The sequence below is a fragment of the Aptenodytes forsteri genome, unplaced genomic scaffold (assembly GCF_000699145.1).
Source record: "Aptenodytes forsteri isolate BGI_AS27 unplaced genomic scaffold, ASM69914v1 Scaffold15, whole genome shotgun sequence".
In the NCBI taxonomy this organism is placed as follows: domain Eukaryota; kingdom Metazoa; phylum Chordata; class Aves; order Sphenisciformes; family Spheniscidae; genus Aptenodytes; species Aptenodytes forsteri.
Genome location: NW_008795129.1, coordinates 26812974 through 26830847, shown reverse-complemented (window position 1 = coordinate 26830847; position 17874 = coordinate 26812974).

Sequence of the window (17874 nt, the reverse complement as noted above, 5' to 3'; positions counted from 1 at the left end):
TGAACTGTGTTTGCCTACAAATTGCCTAAAAAACCAGTGCTCTTCCCCACTTCAGTCATGGAGCTGTGAGCTGCTCCTCTCAGTTTGTTCTCTAACCTTCTTGTGCCTGTTGTGTTTCCTGCTGTTTCTACCCATTAAAGATGTTTGGACTGTGGTCATATCAAAAGTGTTTGTCTTTGCTTACAACTCATTTCTCATCCATTGTATTTCCATACCCAGGTGTTCAGCAGGGTTTAGCTTTGGGGAGAAAAATGAAGGATTTTTTTTTGTTTTTTTAAACTACAGTTAGATAGCTGTTCCTGTCCTCTCGTCTTCACTGAAGACCACAACACATCCCCCTTTTCTTCTCTTTCTGTTTATATTACTGAATAATTTGGCAGTATTTAACTCTGAAAACGATTTTCAAGATATATATCACAGTGTCTTCTGTAGTTGATTTTTTTTTAGTTAGCTTCTGATAAAAAAAAGGTACAGGTACAGCTTTCTTTTCCAATTCAGCTTTTTTTTTTTATTTGCAGGCTCTGAACACTCCCCCTTCTTTGTGACCTTGTTATTTATCTAGAAAGAAAAAAAAAACCTGTCCTTGTAAGTTCTCATTCTTGCTCGAGATGCAAATTTCAGGCAGCTTTTCAATTGAATTGAAGAGTCTCCAGTTCTACTCTATGTATGAGTTGCTGTGCTGTAAGGACTAGACTATATCTTTCTAAATTAATTTTTCCACATTTGGCTGTTGGAATCCGTTTTTCTTTAGCTGTCATTGACTTTGAACCAAACCACTTAGGGATTAACCAATCACAATGATTTGGGTTTTTCTCCTTATATATAACTCGCTCTTTTATGCAATTCCCAGCGTTTATCAAACTTATTCTTAACATAGTGTCATCTTTTGTTAGTAATTTTTGTATTATGTAGTCAGCTAGAACAGCTCTCCTATTAAATCCTCTCTGTTGTTTCTTTCATGGCAAAGCGTAGTTGTGGTGAGATTTAAATTCCAATATTGTCCTTCCTGATACGAGAACCTCCACTGACTCTTCCTCAAACTTCTTCTGCAGTGTCTTCTCCTCAAACATAAAACAACTTCAAGGGGCACTTGTTACAGGCTACATTCTTCACCACCTTCCCCCAACTTTGTGAGCAGCATAAATTGCTACTGACACTAAATCAAGTCTTAACTGCCCAAAAAGCAGCTGAACTACTTGACAAGGAAGGGAGAAGGAGAGGTGAGCGTTAGGAAATGCCGGGCAGTCCAGCACCGTGCCGGGGTGCAGCGGTCTGGAAGGCAAGCGGCAAGCATTACATTGCTGTGTTCTTAGATCAGGCTTTACCTCATGAAGTAAAATGTCTTTTTTTATATATTTCTCCTTTTCCTACTTTGAAGAGCAAAGCTTTTCCCTGGCATCACAGGAGAGCAGTGTTTCTGCTTGGAACAAGTGCTGCATGAAAAACAAGAATATATTTAACTTTAAAGAGCATTTTTAATACAGACTTTCTACATCTGAAAGGGCTGTGATTGTAAGCACGGTAGGCTGAGACTTTCAAGGCCTGTGTTTTGTTTGTATTAAAAATAATTTTCCACAAGATGTGATATTTTTCCTCCTAAAAGAATAAAATATTGATTTAATAATTCAAACGTAGTCAACTGGGGGTTGATATGTCTAACCTGCATAGATGTTCTTACAAATTGCAACAGTATGTTTTTATTTTTAAACAAAAACTGCTAATATTTTCTCAAGAATAATCAGAGTAGCTGTAACGTTACAAAATGGGGGAAATCCTCTTCCCTGCAGCACCTGATAGCACTGCTCAGAGTGAAGACTGTGCTTGGAGCGGCGTGACAGGCACAAAAAGGCACAGGGGACTATGCCAAAACTTGTCCATGTTTAAAGGAAATGTGTTTGGATGTTTTGTCTAGGAAGGTCATAAAATAGCAAAACCAGAAACTTCAGAAGAACTCAAGCAATGCTGATGAGCTGGTTTTGGTAGCACAATGTGCAATGTTTCTTCTTTCCACTCTGTTGCCATGTAATACTTATAATCCTAAAGGAGATTAAAGGTGTTTTATTCATTCATAAGTATTTGTAAGTGGCCTAAGGTGGAATTCAGGCCTTAATTAAAATGTATTATTTACAGACCACTGGAGAGCTGTCTCTTCTCTTCCGTTTCCTCATTTAATACCTTCTAGAGGGAGTATCTGTCTGATTTAAGTCCCGGTCCCGCTCAGCCATAAGAAGCGGCATGGCATGTGATGCTGACATGCACATGTCAGCAAAAGCCAGCAAGAAGTGATGGTGGGCAATAACCAGGAGGAAGGCATCTCTGTTCTTGAATTGCATGTGACTGTTTGCTGGAGGGGACCAGTGTCAACATGGTGTTACTGCATTAAGGGAGGGATGGTCGGTCAGTGCTGGTGGCCGTCCAGGCTGTGTCTGCAGCCGAGGAAACCCCTCCTGCCCACCAGCTCCAGCAAACAGCCTTTCTGGGCAGGATGAGCTGCCCTGGGAGGTCCCTCCTGTCCTCCTTGGACCAGTGAGAAGCCAAAAGGTAGGTTGGCTACCTGAACTGCTTCTGTTGGATATTATTCTTCTTCTTGAGCATATTATTGCATCTTTGAAACCTGGCCATCCCTTTATCCCCTACTGCGAAGCAGTAGAGGGGGGAAAAAAAAAATCCTGAAAAAACATATTCCCTAGGTGGTTTTCTCTGTGTTTAATTAGCTTGAAGTGAGTAGTGGGGGCAGCTATTGCTTGTCATCTGCAGCACCAGTCTTCTGGGGTGGGATCCTGTCTTATGAGAGATCCTTATGGTGTTTAATTCTTGAAAGTTATAAATTCTTCTCTTTTCTCTGTCAGAAAAGCCACAGGTTTCATGAGTATTTGGCCTCCTTACAGGAAAGATGAAATAATTTTCAGCACTGGAACATCCTCATTCTTCAAGACCAAATATATAATCACCTGGTAACTCTAAATATGCACAGCTGAATACAGCACAGATAAGGCAGATGATGTAGTCGGTCCATATTTATTCTGGAGATCTTTTTTGGAGAACATACCCCCCAGGCAGTCTGCATGCTTCATGCTGAGTTGGGGAACGGCCCAAAAGGAGCCTCACAAGCCTTTATCTGACATCTGGGCAACATAACTGCCTGTGGCGACGGTGGGGCTGGCTCATTTACTTCTTTGGGTCACTGAGTATCTGCATGGTGTCTGCAAAAATGGTACAAAGTAAACCCTCACCCTCTGCTGCTTTTCAAGGGGGAGGTTTAGATCGGATATTGGAGGCTGCATTGGAGCATTGGAACAGGCTGCCCAGGGAAGTGGTTGAGTCCCCATCCCTGGAGGTATTTAAAAGACGAGTGGATGAGGCACTTAGGGACATGGTTTAGTGGTGGACTTGGCAGTGTTAGGTTTATGGTTGGACTCGATGATCTTAAAGGTCTTTTCCAACCTAAATGATTCTATGATTCAATGATTCTAAGCAGACATTGTTCTTAGCCCTAGCAATCTCCATGTATTATTCTGGCCTCAAAGCAGTTGCTTATAAGGGATGCTGTAACTTTTTCCCCCAGGATAACTTTCCATCCATGCAGTTGTCCCAAAGACCACCGGGGATGGTGGTGGTTCAGGGCTGCAGGCTGCGGGTGATGTGGGAGAGGGCTGCTTTGCATTTTCCTTTGCAAGGATGCTCAGCATGTCTAAATTCACCACTAGGCCTTTCCGTTGACTCTCTTGCGGCTTCAGAGCGGAATCTGCGTATGTGGATCACGCCTCCGTGGTCTAAGCTGCAAAATGCCCAGCAGCCTGTGTGTAGGTGAGGTTACGTTTTGAGCCTCTCATACAGGCACAGGGAGAGCCGAGGTCAGGCTGCTGCCTCCTGCAGGGCTTCTCTCACTTATAACCTGCAGCAACTTAATGCTGGTGACCTAAAAGTAAAGTTAATGTCTTTGTATTGGAATCACTTAGGTGGATATTGGTTGAGTGAGTAATAAATTGCCGTTGTTGATGAGCAATGAAAGGTCTCAGTAAAGCAGAACTGATCATCTCTGTGCTTCTGACATTTAGAGCAGACAAGCACAGGTGAAGCACTGACAGGGGTTTCGTTTTTCACAGGGGAGAATTATGGGTGGCAGATGCACTCTACAGATAATACTTTTGTCAATGCCAATTTGCACCAATATTGCCTAATTAAAAGTTATTAAATCTTTCAAATCTCTGCCATCTCTTTATGTTGCTAAAATCTCTGCAGTTGCTATGAACAAAGAGAGTTTTCTAGCATGTCAACTTTTGAAATTGTTACGCCAAAGTCTCTATTGCCCTAGGTTGCTTTGGAAAAAGCAGATCAGTGTACTGCTTTAAAATTAAAGTATCTGCTTTAGGCAATTAGAAAAAAATCTATTTTGACTTTTTAATTTAAAATAAAATGCAAGCTGCTAAATTCAATACTGAAATTAAAAGCATGAATATTCCACTCACTGTTTCCATGAACTGCATGAGTGACTTTTTTCTGTCAATTTTTTTTTCCAAAAAAATTTAAACAAAACCCCCAAAATACAGTACAGTAAATAAAACACAAACTGACTGAATTATAACCTGCCAAAGGGTCTTCCTCATCCTTTGCACTGGAGAGTCGTTGCTGATGTTGGAGTGGCTACGTGGGGCTCAGGTAAAATGACGGAGGAAGGAGAGGCATGTAATAGTGGCCAGCTGTCTAACAAGGGTGGCTTGCATGGGGAATTTCTGTGTCACTAAAAAAAAAATTAAAAATCAGAACTTACACTTTTGCATTATGATTTTAAAATTTCACTTTGGAAATGTCATCAGGTAATTTCATGAGTCGCCTGTTCCTATTATTTTCTGCCTGTCAAGTCACCTGGATAACTGGCATCTTCCTCCCCTGGCAGAATGTGTTCCACTCTTTGTGCTGAGCCTCTGGGTGCCTGCGACCAGCCGAGCTCCCCAGGCTGCTCTTGCCTGTTCCCAGCCCCTCCGAGGTTTGGTGCTGGCACACCTGCCTCTGCTAAAAAAAGGGTCAGTGGTGTCATGTTTTCCTTGGGATCTCTCCAAGGCACTTCAGCTCAGTCTCAACGTCTCCGGGACATGGTTTAGTGGTGGACTTGGCAGTGTTAGGTTTATGGTTGGACTCGATGATCTTAAAGGTCTTTTCCAACCTAAATGATTCTATGATTCAATGATTCTAAGCAGACATTGTTCTTAGCCCTAGCAATCTCCATGTATTATTCTGGCCTCAAAGCAGTTGCTTATAAGGGATGCTGTAACTTTTTCCCCCAGGATAACTTTCCATCCATGCAGTTGTCCCAAAGACCACCGGGGATGGTGGTGGTTCAGGGCTGCAGGCTGCGGGTGATGTGGGAGAGGGCTGCTTTGCATTTTCCTTTGCAAGGATGCTCAGCATGTCTAAATTCACCACTAGGCCTTTCCGTTGACTCTCTTGCGGCTTCAGAGCGGAATCTGCGTATGTGGATCACGCCTCCGTGGTCTAAGCTGCAAAATGCCCAGCAGCCTGTGTGTAGGTGAGGTTACGTTTTGAGCCTCTCATACAGGCACAGGGAGAGCCGAGGTCAGGCTGCTGCCTCCTGCAGGGCTTCTCTCACTTATAACCTGCAGCAACTTAATGCTGGTGACCTAAAAGTAAAGTTAATGTCTTTGTATTGGAATCACTTAGGTGGATATTGGTTGAGTGAGTAATAAATTGCCGTTGTTGATGAGCAATGAAAGGTCTCAGTAAAGCAGAACTGATCATCTCTGTGCTTCTGACATTTAGAGCAGACAAGCACAGGTGAAGCACTGACAGGGGTTTCGTTTTTCACAGGGGAGAATTATGGGTGGCAGATGCACTCTACAGATAATACTTTTGTCAATGCCAATTTGCACCAATATTGCCTAATTAAAAGTTATTAAATCTTTCAAATCTCTGCCATCTCTTTATGTTGCTAAAATCTCTGCAGTTGCTATGAACAAAGAGAGTTTTCTAGCATGTCAACTTTTGAAATTGTTACGCCAAAGTCTCTATTGCCCTAGGTTGCTTTGGAAAAAGCAGATCAGTGTACTGCTTTAAAATTAAAGTATCTGCTTTAGGCAATTAGAAAAAAATCTATTTTGACTTTTTAATTTAAAATAAAATGCAAGCTGCTAAATTCAATACTGAAATTAAAAGCATGAATATTCCACTCACTGTTTCCATGAACTGCATGAGTGACTTTTTTCTGTCAATTTTTTTTTCCAAAAAAATTTAAACAAAACCCCCAAAATACAGTACAGTAAATAAAACACAAACTGACTGAATTATAACCTGCCAAAGGGTCTTCCTCATCCTTTGCACTGGAGAGTCGTTGCTGATGTTGGAGTGGCTACGTGGGGCTCAGGTAAAATGACGGAGGAAGGAGAGGCATGTAATAGTGGCCAGCTGTCTAACAAGGGTGGCTTGCATGGGGAATTTCTGTGTCACTAAAAAAAAAATTAAAAATCAGAACTTACACTTTTGCATTATGATTTTAAAATTTCACTTTGGAAATGTCATCAGGTAATTTCATGAGTCGCCTGTTCCTATTATTTTCTGCCTGTCAAGTCACCTGGATAACTGGCATCTTCCTCCCCTGGCAGAATGTGTTCCACTCTTTGTGCTGAGCCTCTGGGTGCCTGCGACCAGCCGAGCTCCCCAGGCTGCTCTTGCCTGTTCCCAGCCCCTCCGAGGTTTGGTGCTGGCACACCTGCCTCTGCTAAAAAAAGGGTCAGTGGTGTCATGTTTTCCTTGGGATCTCTCCAAGGCACTTCAGCTCAGTCTCAACGTCTCCCAACAGTCAATGGTAGGTAGGGGCTCCTTGCATAGATAAATAAAACTTGGGCAAGCAGCTCTTGCATGGGGTTGGTTTGAAACAACCCTGCAGAAGGAGTAGTTCAGCAATGCTGGAGATAACGGTACAGGCACTACTCAACCCACACCCCATAGCCCCATGCACAGAGGTGGTGGGACTGCCCCTGTGATGTGATGTAGGAGTAATTCACATGCACATGCCTGTGTCTTGATGTACACGATGCAGGTAAGGACATGCTTTGGCTTGGGGTGAAGCTGGCATATGTCACAGCGTCAACGTAGAAATAAGTTTTTAACTGCTGAGGATCTTGAAGTCAGTGCTGACATTGGGTGTCATTCATAGGTCTGATTTACAGCAACACAACACATTTATTTAATTGTGGGTAGGAAAATGTTAAAAGAAAAAGGAGAAGTGAGCACCTGCGCTGCTCTCTTGACCATGTAGGCTTCACTGGTTTCACAGCGTGACACCAGAGCCATGCGGTGAAAAAGCAACTTTTTTGGGGACCTGCATTATCCAGGAGCATGGCCTTGGCCTTTTCCAAAAATACCTATTGCTCAGACAGCTTTCAGAGCCTGCCCCTAAGGCTATCCGGTACAGAATATTTCCATTAAAAGAAGGGGCTGCTCTTTACAGCAAGGGTCTGCAGCCTTGGCTGTGCCCTACCGTGCTCACCATGGGGGTCGCCTGCACCGTGAGTGTGGAGTTTTGTGTTTGTTGTTCTCTGAAGGGAAGATTGGGAAGAGAAAAGGCAACTTTTTCCTCTCCACTTTGCTGGTGTCTTTAAGTATTCTGCACTTGTCCTCTGTTAGGAGAAAAGTTTTGCCACAGGAGAGATACTAGGGAAAAACAAAACAAAAAAGCTGTAAGATTGTTTACTTTATATGCTGGGAATTATAATACAAATTATGCAGAATGCCAAAAGTAAGCTGAAATGCATTCAGGAGAAGGAATTGCAGGTTTACATCCCAGCGCTGATTTATTCATCCCAGCGCTGGTGGCTGCCCCCCCCGCCAGTCATCACAAATCCAGATTGTTCTGTCGAGGCAGGATCCCACCGCTCCTCCTGAAGCCGGTCACACATCTGTTCCTCAGGGCATTGCGTAGGAATTCTCATTGCATGAAAAACATGTTTCTAGATTTTTAGCCATGTTTCTGGATGTCTTTAATCTTGGTTGTTAGGCTTTAACTATGAGAAAAAAGAATTTTATTTCCCTTGGTGGGGTAGCCAGCTATTTCTTGGGTATATAAGTAGCTTGTGATTATCTTTCCATGATAAAACCTTCATGGTGATAAAACCTTCATGGTGACAAAACCATTGTGTTTTCCAACTGGCATTTGGTAGTGTTGGGCAGAATAAGGAGGAGGTGGGTTTTTTGGTACTTTCTTTAATATTTTTATTTTGAAACAGCAGACAAGATGATAAGTTTTAGTCCACCGGTCTGTCTGTAATACTCAGGAAGACAAGACGTTATATTTCAAATCTCACTTATTTTCTCACAGTGGCTCTTTGATGTGTATTTAGCAGACTGTCTCCCAGCGATGGGACCTGTACCTTAAGGAAGAGGCAAAAATCAATGTATTCCTTTACTGGGGTATGTTGTGGGATTGGCCCCAGAGCGGGCAGACAGCGGGGCACCAAAGTCCCCGCTCCCGTACGAGCATCCTCAAGGGCTACTGGGAGGAACCCGCTGCAGGAAGCCCAGCAAAAAGCTGATTTTGGTCCAAGTGAATCAGAAACATTGTTTTTTAGTCCAGCCAGCTCCAATCTGATTCCCAATTAAATGAAAAAGAGCCAAGCAAAGCAAAACAAACTGGAGAACCTATTACAGCTGATGCCCTTGATAATTTCAACCGCACTGATGCAAACCCATGGTAAAGCTGATGGTTCGGTGGCTGGTAGTAACTCAGTTCCTTCTGACAGTAATGACAGAAGCAGATGGTTTTGCACATGGGTTTTATTTCTATTTCTATAAACAAACATTTATTCTGGCTGCTATGCTAAATATATATACTTTATTAAATGGTCTTAGCTGCTACTGTGAGTAACGGTAATTACCCAACCCTTGTGTTGGGTTTATAGCTAGAGTCTGACACCTACTTTACAGCAAATGAATATATGATATATATATATCATATATATATATGAATATAGTGACATCACTCCAAAGTTTGAAATTCCAAAAATAATGAATTGAGCCACCTTTAGTTGATGCTCCACAGCCAGAATAATTTCTAAAGCAATCTTCATGGCTGTCTTGCATGCTGCTAAGTGTAGTCTAATATGAAATATGCAATAGCTCTAGTTCTTCCTTGTACTTCTGACATGACACTTTTAATAAGAAAATACACAGTATACCTTCATACTGCATCCCTGCATCTTCCCAGCAATTCAGGGAAATGTTCCCAGGTTTTAATTAAACAAGATGCTCTTCTGTTCCATCTAGCCACAGAAAATCAGCTAATCAGGGATTGTGATGGAGAGCAAGCGCTTGAATGGGTTTTAAGCCTGAAGGACAGGCAGATGCACTGCCGACAGTATAGCCTCAACAGCACTGCATTAGGAGGGCCTGAAAAACAAGGAAAACCCCAGGTAATGGACGGCTCCCCTCAGCTTATGTTGCGGGATTGTGGGTCCCCCCCCTGCCATCAACTCAAGGCTTATGCTGCTTAACCAGAACGAGCGTGCTTGGTCCTGGCTCAGCTGCTCCCCACAGCAGGGAGCAGGTGAAAACGTGGACCAGCAAGCACACACCTGCCTGAGACACCTCTTTGCTAAGCAAGTGGCTGGAGGCAGTTATCCATTTCAAAAGTCTTTAAAAAATAACTGGTTTCCCCACACCATCGCTTTTCCCTCTCCAGAGGCTGAGGCTGTGGTTCAGTTTGCGGGAGGGCTGGGGGCCAGGGTTGCTGGACACGCTGCCCCTTGAGCCCTCAGATGTAGAGACCCCCCATTTTTCAATGTGGCCATTGGGCTGCGCACCAATGTTTTGCCCAGGTGTGCCTGAATTTTCCAAGCTTTTCTCTGGGCTGACTTTTTTTGTCTTTAAGCAAATTATTTCATGAACCAGCATGTCATTTGGTAGCAGCATTAGCAGAGGACCCTGTAACAGATAGTGCAGCCCCAGGTGATGAGCTGGCTGAGCCCTACCCATGGAAATGCATATCTCATATGAACCTGGGGTGCTGGAAGTCCTGGCGGGCAGGGCTGCGGCAGGCAGGGCTGCAGCAGGCAGGGCTCCAGCCATGGCCCCTCCGACCCTAAGGTGGTTCATCTCCCCATAACAGATAGCAGCAGAGCTGCAAGCCCTTGCTATTGGAGAAAGCCCCTGGGTGCTTGCTGGCATGGCTGCCGTGATGAAACACATACAGCCAAAGCCAAAACTCCCATCCTCCAAAATGGCAAATATAAAAACCACTCAGCTCATAGCCTAGTCTCCTGGTGAGCTCAGGCCGGTGTAAAACCATTTTGCAATACAACACGAGCCCCACCTGCAATGCATTAGCTTGTGGGTACAGCCTTGTCAAAGCAATACACTTGAAAATGAATGTTAACAAATTGGAAATCATACTGCTTTATGGAGACTAGCTGAAAAATGGATATTACCTCTACCATCTCCTCTGCTTCCTTCTCCACTCAGAATGCTCTTAGACTAGCTGCAACAGTGCATTAAAAATAGCAGAAACAACACAGGGAAGCAAGAGCGTGTGCCCTGCTGCTCTGAACCCACAGCAGGAATGGGGTGTGAAGTTACATTTTTTTGGTCGTGTCTTTTAGTCATCATTGCCCATGCTGCCCTGAACACTGCAAAGCCAAAGCATCCCCAGTCAATGTATAATACAATTTAAAGACTGGAGCTGAAATTTTTATTGGTATTGGACAAGCTGGAAGCTGGTGGGTACCTGCTTGCGCTCAGGACAGGATCCCACTACGTAAAAGCATCTGGTCAGGCCGCTTGCGCTCAGGACAGGATCCCACTACGTTTACGTAGTGGGATCATAATCCATCATAACTTCCCGTTCTTCCGCAGCTTGTCTGAAACCCATCACCATGCAGGAAAGTGTGACAGCATTTATCAATAAGCCAAAATAACAGTAAGACTTGTAAATAGGCCCGAGCAGAGTGTTTGTAGGCAGAGAACAGCACTTTGCACAAATCCTGCTGGGATCAGATTATCCTTGACTTGACTTTCCTGATCTTTTGATATGCTGCTCGATAGACCTCCTTCTAAACTCCATCTTCTATTTTTTCACTTTAATTCCCGAACTCGATTATCCGCTCTCCCCTGTGTTTAAGCCAGTTTTGGTTCACTTACTTCACACTTATCTTTTTCAAAAAGTGTCTCTGTTTACAGTTTAGCTCATTTAACTTTTGTTTTCCTCTCTCTCTCACCACAATTATGTGTTATAACTGATAATTTATGCTTGGGGGATAAAAAAAGGGATACTTTGTTCAAAACTGCCTAGCTATTTAGCAAAGCCAGCTCTCCGCCACTGGTAAATCTCATGCAAATCCTGCAGACATCCCTCGGCTGGGTTGATACCTGCAGCCCCGATATGGGGCATCCTTTCTGATAAAAGGAATAATTTTTTTTAATTATATCTGTACTTGATTTAGAAGCCATACCATGGTGACAGTGGTGCAAAGGGATGCCCAAGCCCACAGCTCCGTCTCCCTTCCTGCACTCTACTGACAGCAGCAAATTATTGTTGCTAACGCAAAGGAGTTGCTTTCCCTGCTATCTTCCCTGTCACTCCAAGTTAGTCCCACATCCCAGATATCACTCCTTATTGCAGTATGTCTGATTTGGTTTTCCTACTTAATAATTTTCAAAACCATAGGCAGTGAATTGCATTTACAATCAAAATATTTTTAGCAATAGAAGAGTTCAGTATCTTTAAAAAAGAAATGCAGCGCAAGGCATGAGGACATGGTTACACCTCGCGGCGCACAGCTCACCGTGGAGAGCCAGGTGCCGGGCTTTGAAGGCTGCTCTGTGGGAGCCCACACTGCTCTTGGCTCCGCCAGCAGCTGCACACCCCACGCACACTGTTTCTGGGTCGTACCACGTTGCAGGAGAACATCGGTGTGTCTGCCTTTCTTTGTAGTGAGACACGTTTTTAGTTAACTTGTCTTCCATGATGCACTGGAAAAATATTTTCCTTCCCTGGTTCAAGGCAAGGTCTGCTTGAGGAGGCTGGGGCTGGGGCAGGGTGCTTGTGTGCTAGGGGGGTTCACCCTGGCTCAGCGGGCGCCCGTTGTGCCTGCATTGCCCTCTCTGCACACACGCTACTGCAGCTCAGCTCACATCTCATCGGTCATTTCATGACCATCCTATGAATGTCATCAGTAGCTCTCAAAGCTGCAGTCATGCAGGTTTTGGGTTTGGTTTCCCTCTCTTGGTTATTATAGGGGGAGCTGAGTAGCTGTCAAGAGTTATGGAGCTGCTGTTGTTTCGAGAGGAGTGCACATTTTTGATGGCAGTGCTGGTGTAAATGACCTTAAATTCTTTTTTCCAGCAACTATTACACACAGAAATTAGTGTGGAGTTAGTTTTTTGCAAACAGTTGTATAGATGAATTCACACAAATATTCTCGGAGCAAATAAAACAGGGAAAAACGTGGTCAGAGCACATTACTTCTAAACATTACGAGTGTATTTGCCAAAAATTTCTGGATTTTTTCATTCAATCCTGTCCTGATTTCGGCTGGGATAGAGTTAATTTTCTTCCTAGTAGCTGGTGCATAGAGTTAGTTTTCTTCCTAGTAGCTGGTACAGTGCTGTGTTTTGGCTTTAGGTTGAGAATAATGTTGATAACACACTGATGTTTAGTTGTTGCTCAGTAGTGCTTACACTAGTCAAGGACTTTTCAGCTTCTCATGCCCTGCCAGCGAGAAGCTGGGAGGGGGCACAGCCAGGACAGCTGACCCAAACTGGCCAGAGGGATATTCCGTACCATACGACGCCATGCTCAGTATATAAACTGGGGGGAGTTGGCCGGGGGGCGGTGATCGCTGCTCGGGAACTGGCTGGGCATCGGTTGGCGGGTGGTGAGCCATTGCATTGTGCATCACTTATTTTGTATATTCTTTTATCATTATTATTATTATTATTACTATTTTATCATCCTTTTCTGTCCTACTAAACTGTCTTTATCTCTACCCACAAATTTTACTTTTTTTTCCAGATTGTCTCCCCCATCCCACTCAGGGAGGGAGGGGGGAGTGAGCGAATGGCTGAGTGGTGTTTAGCTGCCTGCCAGGTTAAAACACAACAAATGCCCAGTGACATTTGCTACATAGAGCTTATTAGAGATGGAGACGAAGTGAGCTCCCTATTGCATAGGTTTAAATTTACCACAAGGCTGCAAGCGTCAAACAGACACGGAGAAATGTCCCAGCCACATCGGTGTGGGATATCCCGCTGCTGCCATATGCTTGTGTCTCACTGCATTTGTTGCTGTCCCACTGTCTGCCACCTGCGTAGACACACACATGCTGGGATGCAGCTCATACCTGCCCCGTATTTGCATGGTGCCAGGCGTCCTCGAGCTGCAGCCACAGTGAGCAGCTGAGTGTCATGAGGAACCCATTTCATGCATAAAGTCTTTTGCAAAGGGAACTGTGAAAAGTCCCCAGAAAACAGGGATAGCAAAGCAGCTGATTGGTTTAGCATAAATATAAATTTCTCATCTACCAGAGTCATTAAGCAACCCAGTGTACTTATACATATGTATAATCAACCATTTCCAACAACTCCTCATTCCTTTTATCTCCTGATAAAAGGGGAAGCATTCAATTAGCAAACAGAGGCTTTAAAAGGGTGATTAAACAGAGCTCAGGAAATAATAAACCTGTTTAATGAGCAAGGTCTTTCTAGACTTGCCATTTAAGCTACTTTTCTTCTTTGAGAGAAAGAGCTCTAGCCAAAAAACTGCTCACTGCCGCATTAACTGGGGAAGTCTGTGTTTCCCATGTGCACAGCAGGTGCCCTCGCGGGGCCCTTCTGAAGTTTTGGCCACCCGGCCCCATCCCATTTCCCCTGGGCGGTGTTCCGCTGCCCCGGCAGAGCCGCTGCAGGGCAGCATCCCCTTTGCCATGATGCTGAAGGTGTTTTACCACAATCTGCTGTACTGGGGGGGGGGGAGTTCGCCATCTCCTGTGTTATTGCCTGAGCACATCCCTCACATTGCTGTATTTAACCTATGCTTGAAAAGCCTCAGAAATGGTGTGCTGAGGATGATTAATTACATTTGCAAACATAACTGGCATAGATTTCATACCTCTGGTGAGCAAGGGAGAATTCATTGTTCAGAAGGCATGGGCTAAATGTGGCATCAAGGCATCCCCCCCTGCCCTTCCCTATGCGGGAGGTCCAACAAAACCCTGCTGCCTCCTGCAGCGGCATGTCTCTGCCAGAGTGTCTCAAATGCCTCTGGGCTATTTGTAGTCACCGACTTTGGTGGTCGTTTGGGCTCGGAAATCATTAAATGCCAAATCAAGGGATGCTCAGGGAGAAGTTTACAGCTGTGCGAGGAGGACATTGGAGTACAAAGCAAGTTAAATTTTGTTTTTAGACTCCTTTCCCGTAGCACTTTCAGAGCTATTTTTTTCTGGCTGATGCTGGGAGGGTGAGCACACAGCTGCTTCCACAGCACTCTCCCAGAAAAGTGACACCTCATTTATTCCAGACAAGAAATAGCCACTGTTACGACCAATTAACCAGGGAGGTAAAGTGGGGAGTGGTGGAGACATGCTGCTTCCTGCTGCTGCTGCTCGTGCTCCTCTCCACACTCGCTCAGGGTGGGAAAGTGCCAGCATCCCAGGAAAAAACTCCCTGTTTTTAAGATACTACTTCTCATTTCAGTTGGACTGTGGTTTCCAGCTGGAAATTTCAGTTTCCTTGCTCCTGACACAGTGAAGGGGTGAGCCAAGACCCTGCTTTCTATGCACACAACCATTGCCTGTTATCCTCTCTCATCTACTTGAATTATTCCTTTTTCTTTTTTCTGTCCTAGCATAAATGGAAAACCTCCTTGGCACAGGTTCATCTCTTGGCCTCCCCTGTCTTCCTGTGGAGGTTGGTACCACGAACTCCCACAACGCTAGGCGGCAGAAGCATCCCCATGAGCCAGGCAAGGGTTTTCCAATACTTCGGTTGTTAAAATTTGCATCACTCTCCTGTAATGCCCACTTTTATTGACATTGTGTCACTTAGTGAAGCAAAAACTCCATTACCATCTGCCTTGTTCCTATCAAATGTGCTCCTTCCCAGCTGAGCTGGCTCCCCGGAGTCTTTTACTCCTGCGATAATTTTGTCAAATTGATGCTCACATCCCCCTGCAATACTGGTAAGTGTATATTAAGTGAAGCCGTTTGCCCTGCATCACTCCTCCATAACCTTTTGTCGAAAATCTTGAGATTCCTCCTAATGTGCTTTTAATTTGCCTTTAACACTGGCAATGTCTCAACCAGAGGCATGGCCTGTGCTGGATGGAGCCAGCAGCACCACTGCTCCTTCCCGCCCAGCTCTGCAGACTCAGGCTTCTCTGCCATGCCCGACCTCCCTCTTTTTTCTTGGTCAACTTTGCTGCAATAATTTAAAAACATCAAAACCTGATAGCAGACATATATGAAACCACGCAATTCTGCTTGAAACAGGGGGGTTGCAAGAAGGATGAGGCAAAGCGGCTCTGCAAAACCTGGGGCTGTGATGATCCACCCTCCTCCGACTGAAAATCCTCCTCTAGGCCACCAATTTTTTTGGCAGGCTTTGGAGTGCCACCAAATCCAAGCCTAAAGTCAGCCATTTCCAGATGTGGATGAAAGGTACATTCAAAATCTAAATTTTGACTGGCGGCAGTCCTGACCCCCCGCTCCCAGGGCAGCGCTGCTGCCCCCTTTCTGCATCTTGCCCGCCACGGCTGTGATGGGGACAAAGCGGGGTGCAGCTGCTGTGGCTGGGCCGGCACAGCCTGCTGTCCTGGTGCGCACCGGTGTGGGCAGGCAGGCAGCTTAATCAGGGAGCACTTTTGTAAAAGGCATTTTACATTACAACTGCATTAACAGCGAGTTTCCTGTTTAGGAATAGAAGAAATATTCTTCTATTATTATTTATTTACGTAATATATATACATAAATATGTATATAGAAATTGTACAATTATCTAGTCCTCAATTAACTCGGGTACTAATTCAACAAGTTTGTGCACAGGCATTAATCTTCCTAACAACCTTCAGAAGAAATATTTAATCTTTGATTGTAATGGACTCTCCTGGTTTGTTTTACCTCCTGCTCCAGTTCTGGCCCTTTCCCTGTGAAAGCCAAAGCGTGAGGGCAGCGGTGGCAGCCGCTCAGCTCACAGGCAGTGGCCGATGCCCAGGGGCAGGTCTTGGTGAAAAGCGGTGGCTTGGAGAAGACTCTTGACACCTTGCACACATGTGGCTAAAGGTGGAAAGCATGATCTGGTTTGAGGTCACCTGAAAGCATCTCCGGGTAGATTTCTCGCATTAGCTCTTTCAGTCAAATCTAAATTGAGTTTGTTTCATGCCAGAAAAATGTTTTTTCTCTGTAGCTGGTTAGAAAGTGTAGGGTTTGTGATCTAATGCATGCTCAGCGCAGTGCAGTCTAATGCAGTGCAAGTGGAATGAGCAGGACATCGGTATCCTGATGCCGAGAGAGGCACTTGCTCCTCCACCTTGCAACAGAAACCAGGAGGCAGGCATTGAGCTATCCATGGGCTTGGGAGGTTTGAGAAGTGGTTTACAACATCCAGCCTGTGGTCGCTGTCCTGCAGAAGCCAGGTCAAAGAAAATTGGATTTTGTTATCACTAAAAATTCTTATTTTTGCAAAGAAGTGTCACTGTAAAAAAAATTTTTCTTAGTAGGAGAAAATCTTTTTCCCTGATTGACTGTATGGCTAAGCCAAGTCCAGAAAGCGTAACAGATTATGCTTTATGGAAGTAATTTCCTTAATCTTGTGGGCTGCTTGAAGGCTTTAATCTAGTTGTGAGGATCACAGAAAGATATTTTATTACCGCTGGTATTGCTGATTTGGTTAAGCTTATAGACTTATTAATAGAAATCCCATATGCCCTTTTCCTGAAGATCACATCTTCTTTATTAATCTTTTAATGTGGTTCAATGAGAAAAGAGAACAAGACAAGGCTTTTTTTGTATGAGAATACTGGAGCGTATTTGGGAGTAATTTGGTTGCCCTTTCCTTTTACGGGCCAGCAAAGTCCTCTAGAGCATCGTCTGAGTGCAGACAGATGCATATGAGTTCCTTACTGTGCCCCATTTCTCCTTACCACCCATGGAGCCCCATCAGTTTTTCAGGACACTGAATTATGAAAAAAAAACCCAGTTTCAGTTCCCAGCAGTGCCGGAGGGCTCCCTCTTCAGCCTGCTTTCCAGCTCCCGTAGCAGAAGCAGTGCGTGATGCTACACAGCGGTGGCATGGGCAGCAGCGGGACCCTGCTAAGAAGCACAAGTTCACCTGTTTGATCGTGGTGTTAGGCATGTTGGTTCAATAAAAGTGAACATTCAAGAAAAAACCTTCAATCGCCTTCCAGTTCCTGTGGGAAACGAAAAATTACAACACAACCCTTCCCCCCAGACAAAAAGCTCCCCACACAAGTCGAAGTGCACCCGCAATGAAAAGGCAGTAGAGAGATGAAGGACTCCCAGGAGACAGAGAACTGTTTCCCCGTGGGGTCAAAGACAGGTGCATCCCAAAGGAGTGCATTGCGAGGATTCAAAGCTCACAGATAGCGGCTCATCCCTTGCCTTCAGCAATACCAGCAGAAAAGGGCCAGATGGAGATGATAAACCTTTATGTGTCTCTGAAGAATCGGCAAGCAGTTTGGCAATGAACCAGCGTAGCATAGAGTAGTAAATGAATGACTGCAAGGTCTTTCCTCTCAATAGTTCAGCAGATAGTTTAACTGATCACACAAATGATTGGTCTAAACGGGCAAGGCAGGGTTGTGCCTTTCTTTTCCAATTCTCCGCAGGCAGAGGGTGGTTTCAGGCAGAGCACTCA